The following is a 7,306-nucleotide window of genomic DNA, read 5'->3' as shown; positions in this document are numbered from 1 at the left end:
CAAACGTTGTGCACTCAAATCTTTTGCTGTATTTAGTTTATTTTGGCATCCGGATGATGATTCTAGCATGAAATTGCTTGGGCACCTGTTAATTTTTAAGATTTTGACACATTCAGCTCAAATGTACAATCATGCGCTAAAAACGCATTTAAAGCAATAAAAAGGTGATTATGGCTGTCAAACCTAAACCAAACGTTGTGCACTCAAATCTTTTGCTGTATTTAGTTTATTTTGGCATCCGGATGATGATTCTAGCATGAATTTGCTTGGGCACCTGTTAATTTTTAAGATTTTGACACATTCAGCTCAAATGTACACAATTGCTGATTATGGCTGTCAAATCTAAACCAAACGTTGTGCACTCAAATCTTTTGCTGTATTTAGTTTATTTTGGCATCCGGATGATGATTCTAGCATGAAATTGCTTGGGCACCTGTTAATTTTTAAGATTTTGACACATTCAGCTCAAATGTACACAATTGCTGATTATGGCTGTCAAATCTAAACCAAACGTTGTGCACTCAAATCTTTTGCTGTATTTAGTTTATTTTGGCATCCGGATGATGATTCTAGCATGAAATTGCTTGGGCACCTGTTAATTTTTAAGATTTTGACACATTCAGCTCAAATGTACACAATTGCTGATTATGGCTGTCAAATCTAAACCAAACGTTGTGCACTCAAATCTTTTGCTGTATTTAGTTTATTTTGGCATCCGGATGATGATTCTAGCATGAAATTGCTTGGGCACCTGTTAATTTTTAAGATTTTGACACATTCAGCTCAAATGTACAATCATGCGCTAAAAACGCATTTAAAGCAATAAAAAGGTGATTATGGCTGTCAAACCTAAACCAAACGTTGTGCACTCAAATCTTTTGCTGTATTTAGTTTATTTTGGCATCCGGATGATGATTCTAGCATGAAATTGCTTGGGCACCTGTTAATTTTTAAGATTTTGACACATTCAGCTCAAATGTACACAATTGCTGATTATGGCTGTCAAATCTAAACCAAACGTTGTGCACTCAAATCTTTTGCTGTATTTAGTTTATTTTGGCATCCGGATGATGATTCTAGCATGAAATTGCTTGGGCACCTGTTAATTTTTAAGATTTTGACACATTCAGCTCAAATGTACACAATTGCTGATTATGGCTGTCAAATCTAAACCAAACGTTGTGCACTCAAATCTTTTGCTGTATTTAGTTTATTTTGGCATCCGGATGATGATTCTAGCATGAAATTGCTTGGGCACCTGTTAATTTTTAAGATTTTGACACATTCAGCTCAAATGTACACAATTGCTGATTATGGCTGTCAAATCTAAACCAAACGTTGTGCACTCAAATCTTTTGCTGTATTTAGTTTATTTTGGCATCCAGATGATGATTCTAGCATGAAATTGCTTGGGCACCTGTTAATTTTTAAGATTTTGACACATTCAGCTCAAATGTACAATCATGCGCTAAAAACGCATTTAAAGCAACAAAAAGGTGATTATGGCTGTCAAACCTAAACCAAACGTTGTGCACTCAAATCTTTTGCTGTATTTAGTTTATTTTGGCATCCGGATGATGATTCTAGCATGAAATTGCTTGGGCACCTGTTAATTTTTAAGATTTTGACACATTCAGCTCAAATGTACACAATTGCTGATTATGGCTGTCAAATCTAAACCAAACGTTGTGCACTCAAATCTTTTGCTGTATTTAGTTTATTTTGGCATCCGGATGATGATTCTAGCATGAAATTGCTTGGGCACCTGTTAATTTTTAAGATTTTGACACATTCAGCTCAAATGTACACAATTGCTGATTATGGCTGTCAAATCTAAACCAAACGTTGTGCACTCAAATCTTTTGCTGTATTTAGTTTATTTTGGCATCCGGATGATGATTCTAGCATGAAATTGCTTGGGCACCTGTTAATTTTTAAGATTTTGACACATTCAGCTCAAATGTACACAATTGCTGATTATGGCTGTCAAATCTAAACCAAACGTTGTGCACTCAAATCTTTTGCTGTATTTAGTTTATTTTGGCATCCAGATGATGATTCTAGCATGAAATTGCTTGGGCACCTGTTAATTTTTAAGATTTTGACACATTCAGCTCAAATGTACAATCATGCGCTAAAAACGCATTTAAAGCAACAAAAAGGTGATTATGGCTGTCAAACCTAAACCAAACGTTGTGCACTCAAATCTTTTGCTGTATTTAGTTTATTTTGGCATCCGGATGATGATTCTAGCATGAAATTGCTTGGGCACCTGTTAATTTTTAAGATTTTGACACATTCAGCTCAAATGTACACAATTGCTGATTATGGCTGTCAAATCTAAACCAAACGTTGTGCACTCAAATCTTTTGCTGTATTTAGTTTATTTTGGCATCCGGATGATGATTCTAGCATGAAATTGCTTGGGCACCTGTTAATTTTTAAGATTTTGACACATTCAGCTCAAATGTACAATCATGCGCTAAAAACGCATTTAAAGCAATAAAAAGGTGATTATGGCTGTCAAACCTAAACCAAACGTTGTGCACTCAAATCTTTTGCTGTATTTAGTTTATTTTGGCATCCGGATGATGATTCTAGCATGAATTTGCTTGGGCACCTGTTAATTTTTAAGATTTTGACACATTCAGCTCAAATGTACACAATTGCTGATTATGGCTGTCAAATCTAAACCAAACGTTGTGCACTCAAATCTTTTGCTGTATTTAGTTTATTTTGGCATCCGGATGATGATTCTAGCATGAAATTGCTTGGGCACCTGTTAATTTTTAAGATTTTGACACATTCAGCTCAAATGTACACAATTGCTGATTATGGCTGTCAAATCTAAACCAAACGTTGTGCACTCAAATCTTTTGCTGTATTTAGTTTATTTTGGCATCCGGATGATGATTCTAGCATGAAATTGCTTGGGCACCTGTTAATTTTTAAGATTTTGACACATTCAGCTCAAATGTACACAATTGCTGATTATGGCTGTCAAATCTAAACCAAACGTTGTGCACTCAAATCTTTTGCTGTATTTAGTTTATTTTGGCATCCGGATGATGATTCTAGCATGAAATTGCTTGGGCACCTGTTAATTTTTAAGATTTTGACACATTCAGCTCAAATGTACAATCATGCGCTAAAAACGCATTTAAAGCAATAAAAAGGTGATTATGGCTGTCAAACCTAAACCAAACGTTGTGCACTCAAATCTTTTGCTGTATTTAGTTTATTTTGGCATCCGGATGATGATTCTAGCATGAAATTGCTTGGGCACCTGTTAATTTTTAAGATTTTGACACATTCAGCTCAAATGTACACAATTGCTGATTATGGCTGTCAAATCTAAACCAAACGTTGTGCACTCAAATCTTTTGCTGTATTTAGTTTATTTTGGCATCCGGATGATGATTCTAGCATGAAATTGCTTGGGCACCTGTTAATTTTTAAGATTTTGACACATTCAGCTCAAATGTACACAATTGCTGATTATGGCTGTCAAATCTAAACCAAACGTTGTGCACTCAAATCTTTTGCTGTATTTAGTTTATTTTGGCATCCGGATGATGATTCTAGCATGAAATTGCTTGGGCACCTGTTAATTTTTAAGATTTTGACACATTCAGCTCAAATGTACACAATTGCTGATTATGGCTGTCAAATCTAAACCAAACGTTGTGCACTCAAATGTTTTGCTGTATTTAGTTTATTTTGGCATCCGGATGATGATTCTAGCATGAAATTGCTTGGGCACCTGTTAATTTTTAAGATTTTGACACATTAGGCTCAAATGTACAATCATGCGCTAAAAACGCATTTAAAGCAATAAAAAGGTGATTATGGCTGTCAAACCTAAACCAAACGTTGTGCACTCAAATCTTTTGCTGTATTTAGTTTATTTTGGCATCCGGATGATGATTCTAGCATGAAATTGCTTGGGCACCTGTTAATTTTTAAGATTTTGACACATTCAGCTCAAATGTACACAATTGCTGATTATGGCTGTCAAATCTAAACCAAACGTTGTGCACTCAAATCTTTTGCTGTATTTAGTTTATTTTGGCATCCGGATGATGATTCTAGCATGAAATTGCTTGGGCACCAGTTAATTTTTAAGATTTTGACACATTAGGCTCAAATGTACAATCATGCGCTAAAAACGCATTTAAAGCAATAAAAAGGTGATTATGGCTGTCAAACCTAAACCAAACGTTGTGCACTCAAATCTTTTGCTGTATTTAGTTTATTTTGGCATCCGGATGATGATTCTAGCATGAAATTGCTTGGGCACCTGTTAATTTTTAAGATTTTGACACATTCAGCTCAAATGTACACAATTGCTGATTATGGCTGTCAAATCTAAACCAAACGTTGTGCACTCAAATCTTTTGCTGTATTTAGTTTATTTTGGCATCCGGATGATGATTCTAGCATGAAATTGCTTGGGCACCAGTTAATTTTTAAGATTTTGACACATTCAGCTCAAATGTACAATCATGCGCTAAAAACGCATTTAACGCAATAAAAAGGTGATTATGGCTGTCAAACCTAAACCAAACGTTGTGCACTCAAATCTTTTGCTGTATTTAGTTTATTTTGGCATCCGGATGATGATTCTAGCATGAAATTGCTTGGGCACCTGTTAATTTTTAAGATTTTGACACATTCAGCTCAAATGTACACAATTGCTGATTATGGCTGTCAAATCTAAACCAAACGTTGTGCACTCAAATCTTTTGCTGTATTTAGTTTATTTTGGCATCCAGATGATGATTCTAGCATGAAATTGCTTGGGCACCTGTTAATTTTTAAGATTTTGACACATTCAGCTCAAATGTACAATCATGCGCTAAAAACGCATTTAAAGCAACAAAAAGGTGATTATGGCTGTCAAACCTAAACCAAACGTTGTGCACTCAAATCTTTTGCTGTATTTAGTTTATTTTGGCATCCGGATGATGATTCTAGCATGAAATTGCTTGGGCACCTGTTAATTTTTAAGATTTTGACACATTCAGCTCAAATGTACACAATTGCTGATTATGGCTGTCAAATCTAAACCAAACGTTGTGCACTCAAATCTTTTGCTGTATTTAGTTTATTTTGGCATCCGGATGATGATTCTAGCATGAAATTGCTTGGGCACCTGTTAATTTTTAAGATTTTGACACATTCAGCTCAAATGTACAATCATGCGCTAAAAACGCATTTAAAGCAATAAAAAGGTGATTATGGCTGTCAAACCTAAACCAAACGTTGTGCACTCAAATCTTTTGCTGTATTTAGTTTATTTTGGCATCCGGATGATGATTCTAGCATGAATTTGCTTGGGCACCTGTTAATTTTTAAGATTTTGACACATTCAGCTCAAATGTACACAATTGCTGATTATGGCTGTCAAATCTAAACCAAACGTTGTGCACTCAAATCTTTTGCTGTATTTAGTTTATTTTGGCATCCGGATGATGATTCTAGCATGAAATTGCTTGGGCACCTGTTAATTTTTAAGATTTTGACACATTCAGCTCAAATGTACACAATTGCTGATTATGGCTGTCAAATCTAAACCAAACGTTGTGCACTCAAATCTTTTGCTGTATTTAGTTTATTTTGGCACCCGGATGATGATTCTAGCATGAAATTGCTTGGGCACCTGTTAATTTTTAAGATTTTGACACATTCAGCTCAAATGTACAATCATGCGCTACAAACGCATTTAAAGCAATAAAAAGGTGATTATGGCTGTCAAACCTAAACCAAACGTTATGCACTCAAATCTTTTGCTGTATTTAGTTTATTTTGGCATCCGGATGATGATTCTAGCATGAAATTGCTTGGGCACCTGTTAATTTTTAAGATTTTGACACATTCAGCTCAAATGTACACAATAGGTCGCTTGCACATCGTAATGCATCATGGGAGTTTTTCCTTCGGGCGCCATATTGGGTGTCCGCCGGTTCACAAGGTACACTCGCGAGTTACACGGTAGAGCTTATCAACCTGATGTAATTTTCGCAGTATTTTCACGATTTACCGAAAGATCAAAAACAACGATACAGGCAGAAGGTGTCTCTGTGTGGCGGGATTGATCCTAATTACGTCCTGACCAAGGGTGATTTTTTTTTTTGACGGAGAAAGCTTGCTGGCCAAATGTGACATCTCTGGACATCTTTCCCTACCTCGTGTTGACAACATGCTCCATAACACGCCAACAAATCCCTGGAGGCTTACAATTATTTTGTAAGCGGGTGGATACAGAGTGTAAACTTTAACATCGCATCAGAAGAAACGGTTGCTGTTGCACGTAAGTAAACCACATGGTGTTGGTAATTCTGCACACAAAAATGTTGATTTGTTCTCAGGCTTCCTGTTATCATTGTGTTTACATGCACAGCTAGGTTTACCTGATGTGGTTTTTCTAACAATTTTATAACAGGCAAATATGGCAGAGCGTATAAGAATAAAAAGTAACTATGCACAGCCTCCCCGTGGCTTAATTAAATTTAATGCTACCCTTTCACTAGTTACATGTTACTTAATCAACTTATTCTAAATGGTTAAGGTTAACCACTCTCAGAGGACGTATTTTTAGTTTCAGTTTCCAGTACAATAAAACGTGTTCATGGTAACTACTGAGCATACTGACAGCTTTTCTTATGATCTCACGGTTAAGGAGGCTGTCACAACACCCAATTTCTGTCTGGTGCCAGATGGCAACAATTCCCATCACTTGTCACGACAACACCAATAGTATTACCAGGTATGTATGGCTTTACTTTTTGTAGTTTCTTATTTATTTTATGTTTCATATTTTCATTACAATGTTTGTCATATTTTCAGATTCAGGCACAGATGAGTTTAACTGGACGGACTTCTGCGACTTTGTGGTGTGGACAAAGTGTGATTGAGCGAGTCCACCCAGATCGCTCGTTTTGGCCAGCTGGAAAAGCCAGAGTTTTTTTTCCCCCAAAGTCCCCTCCTTACCTGAACTGCTCGGGAGAGCATTTACTAGATCAGCAGTGGACTTCCAGTGTTCCTGCTCAGCCGCTGTCACCTACCACTTGCTCATGTACTTCAAAGATGCGGAATAAAGTAGTTTTTTTGTGCTGCAGCAGATTGTAAAATCAAATGATATCACTTGAAGTGTGCCAATCTAGACTGCCAAAAGGACAGTAGTTTTGTGACAAGTGTGAAACAATGATTATTGGGAAAACTGTAACACAGTACTGGTACTTGTCTTACATTAAACAAATTTAAAAGAGAGCAACTTTTTCCTCTGTACATAGCATAATGAAAG

General features: G+C 36.2%; 1 long non-coding RNA gene across 2 annotated transcripts; it reads left to right on the top strand.

The window, feature by feature from the left end:
* Positions 1 to 5,943: 5,943 nt before the first annotated feature.
* Positions 5,944 to 7,272, top strand: LOC144013217 (uncharacterized). 2 transcript variants are annotated; one of them, XR_013282188.1, is made up of 3 exons: positions 5,944 to 6,313; positions 6,683 to 6,769; positions 6,850 to 7,272. It is a non-coding gene; the product is annotated as an uncharacterized LOC144013217 (long non-coding RNA). The 2 variants fall into 2 exon arrangements; XR_013282187.1 differs by lacking the exon at positions 5,944 to 6,313 and having other exon boundaries at positions 6,440 to 6,769.
* Positions 7,273 to 7,306: the final 34 nt, after the last annotated feature.

The sequence above is a fragment of the Festucalex cinctus genome, chromosome 2 (genome assembly GCF_051991245.1).
Source record: "Festucalex cinctus isolate MCC-2025b chromosome 2, RoL_Fcin_1.0, whole genome shotgun sequence".
Classification (NCBI taxonomy): Eukaryota; Metazoa; Chordata; class Actinopteri; order Syngnathiformes; family Syngnathidae; genus Festucalex; species Festucalex cinctus.
This window is presented reverse-complemented; position numbering and strand designations above follow the sequence as displayed.